The 16,574-nt window shown below is 33.2% G+C and overlaps 2 long non-coding RNA genes across 49 annotated transcripts in view; one reads left to right on the top strand and one right to left on the bottom strand.

The window, feature by feature from the left end:
• LOC127735589 (uncharacterized) overlaps positions 1-16,574 on the top strand; it is a 181,258-nt gene that overhangs the window by 118,761 nt on the left and 45,923 nt on the right. The window contains exons 2-3 of one of the 4 annotated variants that reach the window (XR_007998501.1): positions 1,224-1,996; positions 2,308-3,517. This is a non-coding gene — a long non-coding RNA (uncharacterized LOC127735589). Of the gene's footprint in view, positions 1-1,223; positions 3,518-16,574 lie in introns of those variants that run through there. The other 3 variants (XR_007998503.1, XR_007998502.1, XR_007998504.1) reach the window with 3 other exon arrangements.
• Positions 10,467-16,574, bottom strand: part of LOC127735587 (uncharacterized) — a 40,918-nt gene continuing 34,810 nt past the window's right edge. For 44 of the 45 annotated variants that reach the window (XR_007998490.1, XR_007998497.1, XR_007998500.1 and 41 more), the window contains 2 exons: positions 16,080-16,464; positions 10,467-10,783 (listed from right to left, as the gene is read on the bottom strand). This is a non-coding gene — a long non-coding RNA (uncharacterized LOC127735587). The remainder of the gene's footprint in view (positions 10,784-16,079; positions 16,465-16,574) is intronic. The other variant, XR_007998455.1, reaches the window with a different exon arrangement.

Below are 16,574 nucleotides of genomic sequence, written 5' to 3'. Positions count from 1 at the left end.
TGTATGTAATATATGTTGCCAAGTCTGTAGAAACAGCATGTACCAGTATGTCATCACTTGACATTTTGCTTTGCAAATCTTTGTCATCAACTATATTCAAATTCTTAATTTTAACTAATGACGACTTTGCTGGACCTCTAGTTCCTCAATAGTTTAGATTATTAAAAGTTTGATTAAAAATTAGTCTTTTTTCTGTTGCACTGCATTCTATGTATATATCATGTAAAAATTCCATAACCCTACTATTAAAACGTTTCAATGGCTAATAGAAACTGTAAAAGACCATCATTCTGCAATATTCAAATTTGTTGTCAAAACTGATTGTAGAGAAACCTTTGTGCTCATGACACATGTCTCAGCCTAGAGAAGTTTCACTATGTAGTTACTATTTTCTTTGTTGGCATATACACCCTTGCCTATGCATATATGATATTTTTCTAAGACATGAGGTTTTTGTATAAACCTTTATGCAATTTCACTCAGGACAAGCAAAGAAAGATTCATCATCTGAAATATCATCAGCTATTACATTTGCTTTTGAAAAAAATATTCTGTTTCTGCTGTTAGAAAAACCGGCAAAAATTCCAAAAAAAGGGGGGGGGGGGGCTTTGGACACATGTATCATTGGTCTGCTCAAGACTTTTTTATTTTTGTTTGACAGTTCTATTATAATGTACAGTTTGACATGTGACTGCTTCCATTGGCAATTTGTTACAATTTCATGTGATCATTCATAACAACATGCAGGTATTTGATAAACCATATCAAATTCATGAACGTGTGCTAGTAAATTTCATTTAGCCAATGTCACAGTACTGACCTGGACCTGAAAATAACCAAAGATAAAAATCATCAAGAATTTGGTCCACCAAGACAATGCATACTGGATGGTGGCATCATTTTTACCATTCTTGAGTTATGCCCCTTTTTAAACATAAAAATTGCTGAATTTTTGGTTTCTGTTCTCTTATTAAACTTTAGTTTTCTCAACTAAATGTTATGAAACTTACACACAATGCTTATAATCACCAAAGTTCAGAATACGAAGGGGGGTATAAGTTTTTATACGACCGCAAAAAACTTTTGAAGTCGTATATTGGCGGCGTCGACGTCAGCGTTGTCGTCGTCGTCCGAAGACACATTGGTTTTCGCACTCTAACTTTAGTTTAAGTGAATGGATCTCTATGAAATTTTACCACAAGGTTCAATACTACAAAAGGAAGGTGGAGATTGATTTTGGGGGTTATGGTACCAACAGTAAAGGAAAAAGGGGCCAAAAATAAGCATTTTTGTAACTTCCAGACATAACTTGTGTGTTAGTGTATGGATCTCTCTTACATTGTACCACAAGGTTCCATATCACAAAGGGAATGCTGGGATTGATTTTGGGGGTAATTGCCTCCAAATTTTAGGAATTATGGGCCAAAAAGGGGCAAAAAACAAGCATTTTTCTAGTTTCATGACAATAACTTGTGTGTAAGTGTATGGATCTCTCTGACATTGTACCACAAGGTTCCATATCACAAAGGGAATGCTAGGATTGATTTTGGGGGTAATTGCCTCCAAATTTTAGGAATTAGGGGCAAAAAAGGGGCAAAAAACAAGCTTTTTTCTAGTTTCATGACAATAACTTGTGTGTAAGTGTATGGATCTCTCTGACATTGTACCACAAGGTTCCATATCACAAAGGGAATGCTAGGATTGATTTTGGGGGTAATTGCCTCCAAATTTTAGGAATTAGGGGCAAAAAAGGGGCAAAAAACAAGCTTTTTTCTAGTTTCATGACAATAACTTGTGTGTAAGTGTATGGATCTCTCTGACATTGTACCACAAGGTTCCATATCACAAAGGAAATGCTGGGATTGATTTTGGGGGTAATTGCCTCCAAATTGTAGGAATTAGGGGCCAAAAAGGGCAAAAAAACAAGCATTTTTTCTAGTTTCATGACAATAACTTGTGTGTAAGTGTATGGATCTTTATGAAATTGTACTACAAGGTTCCATATTACAAAGGGAAAGCTGGAATTGAGTTTTGGGGTAATTGCCCAAAATGTTTAGGAATAAGGGGCCAAAAATAAGCATTTTTCTAGTTTCCAGACAATAACTTGTGTTCAAGTGTATGGATCTCTCTGAAATTGTACTGCAAGGTACCATACCACAAAGGGAAGGCTGGGATTGATTTTGATGGTAATTCCTTCAAAATTTTAGGAATTAGGGGCCATAAAAGGGCAAAAAAATAAGCATTTTTCTAGTTTCAGGACAATAACTTGTGTGTAGTGTATGGATCTTTATGAAATTGTACTGCAAGGTTCCATATCACAAAGGGAAAGCTGGGTTTGAGTTTGGGGGTAATTGCCCTAAACGTTTAGGAATTTGGGGTCAAAAAGGGGCCAAAAAACAAGCATTTTTCTAGTTTCCAGACAATAACTTGTGTTCAAGTGTATGGATCTCTCTGACATTGTACCACAAGGTTCCATATCACAAAGGGAATGCTGGGATTGATTTTGGGGGTAATTGCCTCCAAATTTTAGGAATTAGGGGCAAAAAAGGGGCAAAAAACAAGCATTTTTCTAGTTTCATGACAATAACTTGTGTGTAAGTGTATGGATCTCTCTGACATTGTACCACAAGGTTCCATATCACAAAGGGAATGCTAGGATTGATTTTGGGGGTAATTGCCTCCAAATTTTAGGAATTAGGGGCAAAAAAGGGGCAAAAAACAAGCTTTTTTTCTAGTTTCATGACAATAACTTGTGTGTAAGTGTATGGATCTCTCTGACATTGTACCACAAGGTTCCATATCACAAAGGAAATGCTGGGATTGATTTTGGGGGTAATTGCCTCCAAATTGTAGGAATTAGGGGCCAAAAAGGGCCAAAAAACAAGCATTTTTTCTAGTTTCATGACAATAACTTGTGTGTAAGTGTATGGATCTTTATGAAATTGTACTACAAGGTTCCATATTACAAAGGGAAAGCTGGAATTGAGTTTTGGGGTAATTGCCCAAAATGTTTAGGAATAAGGGGCCAAAAAGGGGCCAAAAATAAGCATTTTTCTAGTTTCCAGACAATAACTTGTGTTCAAGTGTATGGATCTCTCTGAAATTGTACTGCAAGGTACCATACCACAAAGGGAAGGCTGGGATTGATTTTGATGGTAATTCCTTCAAAATTTTAGGAATTAGGGGCCATAAAAGGGCAAAAAAATAAGCATTTTTCTAGTTTCAGGACAATAACTTGTGTGTAGTGTATGGATCTTTATGAAATTGTACTGCAAGGTTCCATATCACAAAGGGAAAGCTGGGTTTGAGTTTGGGGGTAATTGCCCTAAACGTTTAGGAATTTGGGGTCAAAAAGGGGCCAAAAAACAAGCATTTTTCTAGTTTCCAGACAATAACTTGTGTTCAAGTGTATGGATCTCTCTGAAATTGTACTGCAAGGTACCATACCAAAAAGGGAAGGCTGGGATTGAGTTTGGTGGTGATGAATCATAAGGGGGTTCAAAAAATTTGGGGAGGGGGGATTTTTTTCCCTTTTTTTTCTTTTAAATTTTCCATTTTAAATTGGTTATTTCTGATTTATATATAAAAGCAAATAATAATGATATGGTTTGAATAGGTAAATTAAAAATTTTAAGTTCTTAGACCACATTCATTCTGTGTCAGAAACCTATGCTGTGTCAAATATTTAATTACAATCCAAATTTAGTGCTGTATCAAGCTTGAATGTTGTGTCCATACTTGCCCCAACTGTTCAGGGTTCGACCTCTGTGGTCGTATCAAGCTGCGCCCCAGCGAAGCATTTTATTATTATTACATTGATCTTTTGATGTGGTCTTTTCATAGATTCATGACGAGGTCAAGGTCAGATGAAATCTGCCAGACAGACATGTACACTTTACACCAAATATAGTGACCCTCATGCTTATAGTTCCTGAGAAACAGATAAAACCATGTAAACTTATTTAAGGATCTGGTCTTGCTAATCATTTTTGGTATATAAATTTTCTATCTATTATAGTTTTCAGGCAAATAGGCATAACGGAAAAAAATTGGTGTCATTTTTCTCTATCTATTAAGTGGTTTTCAAGATAATAGACAAATTCTCCTTTATCCTTATGTTTTATATTAAACCCATATTGCCCTTGTTGGTCATCGGACACATTTTGTAAACTAGACACCATAGTGATTAATCAAATTTGGCCTAGAAGTTTCAGAGGTGAATATTTGTGTAAAAGATAATGGACGGTGACAAATGCCAAGTGAGGAGAAAAGCTCACTTGAACCTTTGGGACATGCGAGGTAAAAAATTAGAAAACTGACGTAGGAAACCACTCGCACATAAAAAAAAAAAAAATTCGGATACAAACTAAGCAATATATTTAATCGGGTTTCAAGTTTCGGGAATTTTGTCACAGGATAACTTTAGGATATATGTCCTATGTAAATATAAAGTGTCTTACAAAAAACCTAACTACTTGATGAAAAACACAGCACAAACTTATTTTTATGCCCCACCTACGATAGAAGAGGGGCATTACGTTTTTCAGTCTATGCGTCCCTTCGTTTGTTCGTTCGTTCGTCTGTCCCGCTTCAGGTTAAAGTTTTTGGTCAATGTAGTTTTTGATGAAGTTGAAGTCCAATCAACTTGAAATTTAGTACACATATTCCCTATGGTATGATCTTTCTAATTGTAAATGCCAAATAAGAGTTTTGACCCCAATTTCACGTGACGGTCCACTGAACATAGAAAATGAGTGGAGCATCCATATATTATGGACACATTCTTGTTTGTTGACTAGCTTGAGTACTGCATTTTGTGAGCTGCCAGGTTAATAAGACAAAAAAATAATATAAAGATATTGAATTGATATTGTATAGTGTATAGTGTATATCTTTAGGTGTAATACCACCAAATCATAGCAAGTCACATCCGGTTGCATACAAAAATAGGTTGAAAAAAAATATTCCCTTAAACATTTCTGGGTCATAAACATATACCTTGGGTATTTCAAAGCACCATTATTTTTTTATTTGGGGTTTCTATAGAATATTTTGGAAACTTGAGTGGATTGATTCTCCAAAACACATTTTATAAGAAAATTTCCTTGAAATAGGACTTTACCATGAATATTAGTTGACAGAACAAGCCATACTTAAGAGTTTTGGGGAGCTTTTTCTCCTTATTTCTTGTATTCTGCTATACTAGAAAATTTTTCCTAAGAAATACTTTTATAAATATATAGTTTTAAGTAAATGAAATTATTTTTAAAGCAGTAACAACAAATTATTCACCAAAAGAGGAGCTTTTTATGTCCCTCTCTGGAACGCGGTGTAAATTTAAGTTTTATGTAAGGACCTATTGAAACCTCCTTGGAGACAGTAAACTTTTATAAGGGTAGTTCATTCAGCTTGAATACTTCAATTAATCATTTATTATAACATTTCTATCATAAATGAGTGAAAGTTACCAAAATTTTTATTTATTGGCCTAAAAAGTAGAAATTTTGAGGAAATGAGAGGTATGAATCGACCAAAAGAGACCTTATAAGGAAGACAAAGAGGTCCATTAGTAATATTTATCATCCTAAAGTCATCTTTTGTATCATGTTCAACTGTTTGTAGGCAGATGAGATAAATATTTGATCATTTATTGGTCCACACTACATTCTATCATGATGCTGCTTGGTTTGGATTTTTTAAAGAAAGCTGTAGATGTCGTCTTACATTATACTAGATTTTTCTCAAACTATTGAACTGATTATGACAGAACTTGACAGGAATGCTTGAAATAACCAGTATTACAAAAGAAAAAAGTCACATTCAGTTTATTTAACAAAAAAGTCTTCTTTAGGTGTAGTACGTCACATCCGGTTGCATATGAAAATAGGTTGAAAAAAATATTCCCTTGAATTTGACAGTTGTAGGTAATTAATCCTACATTTCATTGCAGTAAAACATTTCTGGGTCATAAACATATATCTTGGGTATTTCAAAGCACCATTATTTTTTTATTTGGGGTTTCTATAGAATATTTTGGAAACTTGAGGTTACATGGTTACTAAAGCTTGTACACAGGTTAAAAAAGTGAAAATTTAATTAATTAACTTCCAGTGTTGGTTATTTTTTTATATGCCATGAAATGTTATGTGAAATATTTTTTATAATACTGGAAAGGATAAAACTTTACTCATGCCAAGTATTTCTTTATTTGAAACAGATCAATTCTGCACAATTTTTTTAAAAGTGCAAATTTAACAAAGACTAATATGATAATTATATGGGAAAATCAATGGTGGTATTACACCTTTATATTATTTATATAACACTATACAGTATATATAATACACTATACAATATCAATTCAATAACTCATACTATAAAAATAATCTCATCTTAACCTATGTATTTCATTTTGAAAAACTAAATAACTACATTCCAATGATTTGTGGCTGACCAGGTAAAAACCCACTTTTAGGAACCCGAGTCCTTTTGTCAATGCCAGCTAAACTCTAGGGTAGGACCTTACTAGGGAATGAGAAAGACATTGACAAAAGATGATTTTGTGCATTAACTACAAATATAACACAACACAAACATAATCTTACTTTGCTGACAGCCTGTTATGCTCGATGGACGCCAGATTGTATTATATAAATATTCACAAATACTATTATTGCAATGCATACATAATTCAAAATCATACAATTCCTATGTATATTTATTATCCTAAATACAACCAAACCAACTTTGACTAAATACACCCCTTCATAGACGGTCATGGCCAGCCAGGAACAACTAGAGATAAAAAAAACCCTGATATAATCGATCAGAAAAAAAAGGTCTCCAGGGTCAGGTGCTTGACCTACACCTTGAATCTTGATTACTGTTACAGAATTGATCACATAATTATTTTATGCAGGCACAGGAATTGTTATCTGAAAATGAAATAGACACTTTTCAATTTCTCTGCCTTATTTTATGAAATTGAAAAAGGAAAACACTAATTAACTGGGAATTACAATTAAAGATTAACTCTTTTATTATTCTTATTAAAGCAGAGACATATATACATGTATATATGTCTCTGATTAATGTGATTCATTGTCATACATTTTAAACTGCAAACAAGGAATTATTGGAATCTGAAATAAATTTGAATTCTGGAAAATTGATAAGAAATGTATGATGAAAACTAACCATAAGTAGATATAAGATGTGGTATGAGTGCCAATGAGACAACTCTCCATCCAAGTCACAATTGTAAAAGTAAACCATTATAGGTCAAAGTACGGCCTTCAACATGTAGCCTTGGCTCACACTGAACAGCAAGCTATAAAGAGCCGCAAAAATGACATTCAAACAGGAAAACCAATGTTCTAATCATATAAAAACTGAGAAACTAGAAACACTTATGAACCACATCAACAACGACAACCACTGAACATCAGGTTCCTGACTTAGGACAGGTGCAAACAAATGCAGCGGGTTTAAACGTTTTAATAGGCGTCAACCTTCACCATACCTGAAACAATAGTGTAACATCACAACATAGAAACACACTATAAAATGTCAATTGCAATGGCTTAACTCAATCAAAAGACATATCAAGGGGGTTAGATGTAAAACAATATCAGAAAGGCAACGGTAACCTTGGACAAAATGCCACCAAATAAAATAACGTACACAGGTAAATAAAAATAATTTTGTTGTAAGTTATACATAAGGTTCATTTTACTATCACTGATATTTCAATATGAACTAACTAAGCCCACTCAGCCTTGTATGCATGGCCAACCGTCCTTAATAGGGTTAGTTTTCATCATACATTCCTTATCAATTTTGCAGAATTCAGAACTATTCCAGATTCCAATAATTCCCAGATACCTAGCTCCCTATATGCCAACATGCAGTTGCGTGCACATCGGCATGCTGAAAAAAGGGCAAAACAAAATATGAATAAATATGACGAGGCCATGTGGTCGACAGACTACCAGAGCCAATCACCCTGCAAACACGCCAAAACAGTATTGGAAAGTTTCATTATATTTTGCGTTCATAGACCACATGATAATGAAACTGGAGTCGCGTTTGATATCTTCAGAAAATCGCTTCTTTGCGCAGTATCTGCTTTCTCGTGTTGTAGGAAATATAACCAATGAACAAATCGCAACATTGTTTGAGACATACAAGACTGACCTGGCATGTAATTTAGAAGAATTCATTGGGGAGGTAGCCCGATGGCGAACATGCTGCCGCTGGTGTATAACACCTCACAATCAGATGCCAACCTTCGCTGCGCTACGCGCGATGCGGTAAGCCCAGTGCTGTATTCTTCTGTATATAGATACTATTTTGAGTATTATGATGACAATGCCGGTACCGCTAGTTTTCTGTGTTGCAGATTTTGAGACTTCATATGCATGATTCAGGAAATAAAACTACTTTTGGCAATTTTTTCCCGTATGATTTATAAAGAAACTAATTCCTATCATAGAATTTAACCAAATGCCAGCTTCTTAGTCAAAATTTATTGGTTTTAAAGTAAATTTTACATTGAAATGTAATGTGTCGCTCAGGGTGTCATATTTTGCATCTCTGAAGGGGAGGCATTTATTAAAACAAGGATAGATTTATCTTTAATTCGGTCCTTATCCGATAATTTGTAATTCAAGCAGAAAAAAATGATATCTTCAGAAAATCGCTTCTTTGCACAGTATCTGCTTTCTCGTGTTGTAGGAAATATAACCAACAAACAAAACATTGTTTGAGACATACGAGACTGACCTGGCATGTAATTTAGAAGAATTCAATCGGGAGGTCATTCAATGGCGAACATGCTCGATGGCGAAAAAAATGTCCTGATTTTCAAGATGTAAGCCATTTAAATTTGGCAAGAAATGATTCTGTAGAATTTTCATACATTTAACATTGGCACCTTTTTTCTTTTATCAAATGCGTGACATTTTTCAATGTACCTCTTTAGTTTATTTTACACAGGCGTATTAAGGAAATGTAGTCCAGCAGAGTTCTCAATAAGTGGTGGTAAGAAGGTTTTGCCCTCCACCATATTCAAAGGACTGACTATTTTGTTGTTTTTCTATAGTGAGGATCAGCAGATTATCTTCAAGGACTCTCTGATGAAAACCAAATGTAATATGTTGATATTTATATTTTCATGCAGACATCATTGATTTATTCAAACATTTCTTAGATTTCTGACGTTATTCCCATGACTTTTGTATGTGATCATGTATGTTGAACAAAAAATATTAGACACTGTGACTCTGAAAAGAAACTATCTCTGAACTAAAGATATTTGTAAACAATTTTTATTGTAATGAGCATGGTCTTGACTAAAATAAAAACTACATATAAATTATATTGAGTTATCATATGATTTGTGTATTCCTAGTACAATACATAATTTTACGTATGTATTAATCGGTGTAATTCTGAAATTTACAAGTTGGTTCTACAATATCATTAAAACTATATGATGGTTCACTCTGCATTAAAAGCCACAATAAATCTAAAATTAAAACTATATGATGGTTCACTCTGCATTAAAAGCCACAATAAATCCATGATTTAAATATATGTTAAAAGTTTAAAATTTGTATCCCCCCTTTTTTACTAGTATGACACATACTGTACAACTAGAATGTACAATTTGTTCCAGAATATTTTGTTTACCTGGAGTACATTTGTATATGGGAAACACTGTGAAGGCAATTAATTAAGGGTTTGTATATCGAGACTATGAAAAAGGGTAGGTACATGTAACTAAACATGCTATAGAATATATTGACCTAATTGAAAGGAAATGAAAAAACTATTGAGTGACAAGCATATAATAGCAAAACAAGTTGTGAACAGTCCTGTTTAAACTAACTTAATTCTTGATATTCTAATGTGGCTCTTTATTCCAGGCTTGTGACTGGCAAGTTGTACTGTATTCATAATAATAAGCACCTTGGTTTTATTTAGAAATTAAAAATGGGGTATCTTACATCAATAAAAATGATAAAAGATGTAAATATTGGTCTGCTCTAGATGATGATTGTAAAGATAATTTTTAAAATAGATTTTCTGAATGATGAGGTTATATTATTGAATCACAAATTTTTTAGGCTAATCTAAGAGTACTATCACGATTGTGGGTGTTATGGTGCATGAAAATTGGCGAATACAGTATTACTTGGCTGCATTACCCACCTCCCTCCTCAAATATTTTTTTCTTTCTTTTTTTTTTATTTTCCTTTCTTTTTTTCTCTTTTTTTTCATTTTGTTTATTTCTATTTTCTTTTCTTTTTTTCTGTCTTTTTTTTTTTCTTTCTTTCTTTTTTTTTTTCTTTCATTTTGTTTTCATTTTGTTTTCTTTCATTTTTTCTATTCATTACATGTATGTACACAAGTTTCAAGCACATGCATTATTTTTTTAATTTTTTTCCCCCTTTCTTATATAAATATAAATATAAATATATACATGTATGTACAGTCTTCTAAACCTTGTAGAAGATTTTGAACAATGTTTTTAGAATCAGAACTAGGTACTGATGCCCCAACGTTCCATTAGTTGTTTTGTTTGTTGATGCATTTTTTGTCCTCATTTGGTTGTATTTTCCAAGCGGTTTAAATCCAACAATCATCTTGGCTCTCTCATACTGTTCAGTAAAAGACCTGTTTCCTGGATTTTCCGTTGCAAGTCTTCTGTATTTTGTAAAACTTTTAACTTCTTCGCCGGTTCCTAGAATTGTATCAACCAGTGTTGATGTTATTTTGTCTGGAAAAAAAGATTTATTGATTTATAACATTAAAGAAGACTAATGATAAGACTCATCAATGATTTGTAGATCAAACAGAATTTTTTTTTTATATATTTTATTGTTTAAAGTTGATTATCTACATAGGGAATCATTTAAATTATATTGGGATATTATGACCAAAAGGCTAGTTTAGCTAGTGCATTCTCAGATAGTAGCCTGGAAACTCCAGACCAATTTAACAAAAAAGTTTTTGGAGCAATGCTTCATTTAAACCCAATTCACATTCAGCTGTGCATATATTTGTGTACATGTACTTTAATACAGGGCACACATGGGCACTCAACTAGAATGTAATTGGGCTTGCATGCACTTTCTTGCAATCTCTTGAAAAATTTGTAAGGGTTCCGCGGAACCCAGTGTCTCGCCTACTTTTGCTGTTAATTGCAGGCTCAACAAAAATGAGGGAAAAAAATCAATAAAAATATTCCTTTAGATACTATCTTTTGATTGTAAGAAGCTTCTGTCAAAGTTTGGTATAAATCCAGGATAGTTTATGAATCTAATAAATGTTTTAAAAACTTTAACTGCAGACTGTATTTAATGTTAACTGGAAGAAAAACTAAGTCCATTTATAAGTAAAATACAGATAAACAGGTACAAATTTGAACAAAAGTTTCTTCTAGATACTAGCTTTTGATCATAAACAAGCTTCTGTCCACATTTGGTACAAATCCAGGATAGTTTTAGAAAGTTATTAAAATTTTAAAAACCAGAGTGAAAATATTGTTTCCTGGCATAAAAACTAAGTCCATTTATAAGTAAAATACGGAAAAAATGAAATTTTTTTTTTTTTAACCAATTTACTTCTGGATACTATCTTATGATCATAAACAAGCTTCTGTTCAAGTTTGGTACAAATCTTGGATAGTTTAAGAAAGTTATTAAAATCTTAAAAACTTTAACCACAGAGTGAATGTATTGTTTCCTGGCAGAAAAACTAAGTCCATTTATAAGTAGAATATGGAAAAAATAAAAAAAAATTTTTAACAAATTTACTTCTGGATACTATCTTATGATCATAAACAAGCTTCTGTCCAAGTTTGGTACAAATCCAGGATAATTTAAGAAAGTTGTTAAAATTTTAAAAACTTTAACCACAGAGTGAATGTAATGTTTCCTGGCAGAAAAACTAAGTCCATTTACAAGTAAAATACGGAAAAACAGGAATTTTATTTTTACAAAATTTACTTCTGGATACTATCTTATGATCATAAACAAGCTTCTGTCCAAGTTTGGTACAAATCCAGGATAATTTAAGAAAGTTGTTAAAATTTTAAAAACTTTAACCACAGAGTGAATGTAATGTTTCCTGGCAGAAAAACTAAGTCCATTTACAAGTAAAATACGGAAAAACAGGAATTTTATTTTTACAAAATTTACTTCTGGATACTATCTTATGATCATAAACAAGCTTCTGTCCAAGTTTGGTAGAAATCCAGGATAGTTTAAGAAAGTTATTAAAATTTCAAAAACTTTAACCACAGAGTGAATATTTGTGGACGCCGCCAACAACGACAATGACGCCGACGGAATGTAGGATCGCTATGTCTCGCTTTTTTGACTTAAAGTCGAAGGCTCGACAAAAATCATACATACTGTGGATTCATTATTAATAGTTGGATAACAATTTTTGTGGATTTCGTGGTTAACCTTTTTGTGGTTATAGGTTTACCTTGAAATAAAATGTTCAAAGAATGGCAAATTCGTAAGGGCTCCGCGGAACCAAGTGTCTCGCCTACTTTTGCTGTTAGTCGCAGGCTCAACAAAATGGGCTTCTGTCCAAGTTTGGTTGAAATGCAGGATAGTTTAAGAAAGTTAATAAAATTTGAAAAACTTTAACCAAAGTGTGAATATTTGTGAACGCCGCTGCCGACGGAATGTAGGATCGCTATGTCTCGCTTTGCGACAAAAGCCGCAGGCTCGACAAAAACAACAAAATTAAATATCCACGAACATGCAAGTTTTCCTTAATCCATGAAAATTGGTACCCACGAAAATAAATGAATCCACAGTAAACATTTAGAATTAGTAGAATTTAGTGCTTTCAGATTGTGGTTAAAAGTACCCCCATCTTTCCTTAAAATACATAATACATTAATGGAACAGTAATTTTGCACACTGTTGAAGCATGTTTTGTTTAAATACTACATACAGCATACCTGCCAGCATTTCAAAATGCCCATGGGGGTTTTCTGTGTGAGATGGGTCTTAATAGTCCAACAAAACCTTCAATGGGTCCTTCAAATGTATTTTAATGTTTTTTTTTGCTTCTTCATACTTTTACTATCCTATAACCATGGTAAAATTGATTGTTTTGTTTTAAATTGTCGACAAAATTGCTCTTTCAAAATTTCCATTTGGGAACTGTCATGGGGGAAATCCCCCACAAATAGTGACAGTTGGCAGGTATGCATACAGATATATATCTACCTGTTTGTGTACATATGTTTATAATGAATTCAGTTTCTTCAGGTTCCTGACAATCTTTCAAGCCAAAAAGATCCAAATCTTTAGGCCACACCAATTTGATTTTTAGTTCTTCGGACAAAAGCTCCAAAAAATATGGGGTGAGGGAGCGAAATTTTTTTTATTGTATTTATTTCTTGAAAATGAGTTTTTGTTGAGGCGGGTGCTCTACAAGTGGAGCGAGCGGTATAATATTTTTTTTAAATTGTGCGATTTAGAATTTTATGTACATGTAAAACTGGTTACTTCAAAGAAAAAGGAAGATAAACATGCTCTTATTCATATAATTTGATGTATTTGTGCCTGTAGTACAGTCTGTACCATACACAACTCTCTGGTTCGCTTTGGTTTAGTATAATTTTGATTATTTTCGTCAAATAAGCTTTGACTGCCGCTCTGCATGAATTTTCATTAAAAATTAAATTCATACATGTGTATATATTAAGGAAGCATAGCAGATGCAGTTTAGCAAGAGGAATTATGTTAGTGAGGTGAATTTAAATGAAATGTGTTGAATACAATTAAAATGTATGTATTACAAAACTGAATGCCCTAGAAAAATATTAATTATCTTTTAATTTGAAATAGTTGTTTTTATTATATGGTAATGATTGTTTAATTGGCTGCTTGACATCCAGTTGGAACTATTTATCCATAATAGGATCAACATAATGTGTAAGGTTAATAGTTCAACAACATCCTCAGTAAGATAGTTATATTGCTATGCATGTAGATCTCAATTTATTAAAAAATTCCCTTAAAATACACATGCATTATTCTGACTTAGCAAAATACTTTTTCCTTTTGCCCCTGAAACCTGCAATGTATTTTAAACTGTAAGTGGTTGCACCAATAACACATCCCTAATTATTATTAGCATGCCAATCCCAATACCACCACTTTGGTCTCAAACGTTGGAACTTTTAAATTTTCCCTTACAAAAGAGTTCTGATTGCATGTCAATAGACTAACAAGGGGATATGAGGTTTTCATCAAAATAAGATAAATCTGTCATTTTTTAAAAACTCGTGTGAATTTAATATTAATTTCATCCAAGACTTCTACTTCTACTTCTACCAATACGCGGCCACCATCAATAAGTTGATAATTTTGCCACTTTTTGGATGCGCATTTAAAATTTAGACAAAAAATAGATATTGATTTTATTTGAATTTGTGCTATACATCATATATACAGTGAATTTAAAAACATCTTGGCGTTGATCTAGTTCATCTCATGCAGGTAAGTCTTGAAGCATTCAAGACTACCTGTATTGGTGGCAGTATGTGGTAGGGCATTCCAGTCTCATATCGTCCTTTGGGTAAAAAAATTCCTTCCGCACTTCGGTCCTACAAAATGGTACTTGGTATCCATTTGTGTTGATGTTTCTGGATAGCCTATCTGGTGGAATGAGAGTATTACAGGTGTCAACTTTCACCATCCCGTTAGACAGAACTGGTGTCAACTTTCACCATTCCGTTAGACAGATATATCTTTCTATGTCTGTTGTAATCCTAGATTACTCTGACGTCCAACGGCTGTTTTGCCAGACAAGCTGGAGCCGTGGGACAACAGCGCTCCATCTTGTGTGGCAAAACAGCCGTTGGACATCAGAGTAATCTCGGACTATGTCTGTTGAAACAATGATCGGGGATGACAATGGTTCTAACTTCTAACAAGTACTGATGTAATAGTGGTCACCTAACAAAAGATTTTTTTTATTTTTGTCTCCTATAACAGGTCTTCATAGGTAAAACGAAATGCGTTTAAAATAACTGTGTTTAATAACTACTTGTACTTGGCAATGATCTGACACAACTTCATTTTGGCATCCCGATTTTTGACCTTTTATTTACAAATCACTTTACCACACGTGCGTTTGAATTGATCGGAGCAATATATGCACAAGAAAAACGTCTTTTAAAGAAAAAAAAATATCAAGGATAAACTAATTTTGGAGCGGCATGCGGCCCAAAAATTGGCGGAAGCGGTAATTATTTTTTTTTATTGAAAAGTCAATTTCTCCAAAACAGGAGCGGGAAAATCCAAAGAACTATTAATCAAATTGGTGTGGCCTTATCTGCATAATAAAAAAAACTTAGGCCAAATAAAAATATATGCGTGGTTCCAGTTACATTCTCAAAAGATACATTCGCTAGGTTGGCATTGTTTTTTGGGATTGTCAAAATCCAGAAAAAAAATTGTGTGTTCACTGAGTCCGATTCTGGTATTGTACACGCCCCTACCGCAAGTTTTCCATTTTCTATATTCGGTTTTAAAATAAACAGACATGTTACGTTTTTTAGTTAATTTTGTTGCATTCTGTTAAGAATTTGTTGCATTTTTAGCCTGAGTGGATAATTTTATTGGAAATTCTTATGACAGAAGTCTGTGAAATTAATTATTGAAATTCACATTCCATAAAATGGGATCATTCAAAATTTATTTTACAGAATTTAAAAGAAAATTTCTAGGGTGGGTCTGGTTACTTGAACCACACATATATTTTTTTATTTTGCCTTGTTATTCTTATGGGAATGATGGCAATTGGTAATATTTTAATCGAGGTAGGTTTTGAAAATTAGAATCAAAATGAAGGCAATAGTATGTGATTTAAAAAGAATTTTTGTTTCTGATTGTTGTTAACATATAGTTCATTTTTTATGCCAGCACCGAAGCTGAGGGGGCATTAAGTGTTGTCCATCTGTATGTACATCCCAAAAGTGGTTACCATTTTTAACTTTGCCTCAACCAAATGTTTTGAAACTTATACAAAATGCTAATTACCACAAAACACTGTTCAGCTTTGAATTGAAATGGCGTCAATTTTACTGTTTGTCCCTTTATAATGTTATATGCAAGCAGGGGCATCATCTGTGTCCCATGGACACATTCTCCATTTATTTTAAACAATTGTTTTTAGAATCTGAACTAGGTACTGATGCCCCAATGTTCCAATAGTTGATTTGTTTGTTGATGCAGTGCATTTTTGTTTTCATTTGATTGTATTTTCCAAGCATTTTAAATCCAACAATCATCTTTGCTCTCTCATACTGTTCAGTAAAAGACCTGTTTCCTGGATTTTCCATTGCAAGTCTTCTGAATTTTGTAAAACTTTTAACTTCTCCACCTGTTCCTAGAATTGTATCAACCAGTGTTGTTGTTATTTTGTCTGGAAAAAACGATTTATTGATTTATAACATTAAAGAAGACTCTGATAAGACTAATGATTTGTAGATCAAACATCTTTCCTTTAAATACATAACACATTATTGGAACAGT

Source organism: Mytilus californianus, unplaced genomic scaffold (assembly GCF_021869535.1).
Source record: "Mytilus californianus isolate M0D057914Y unplaced genomic scaffold, xbMytCali1.0.p SCAF_3, whole genome shotgun sequence".
Lineage (NCBI taxonomy): Eukaryota > Metazoa > Mollusca > Bivalvia > Mytilida > Mytilidae > Mytilus > Mytilus californianus.
The sequence above is the reverse complement of the archived record's forward strand: the minus strand, read 5'-3'. Positions and strand labels throughout refer to the sequence as shown.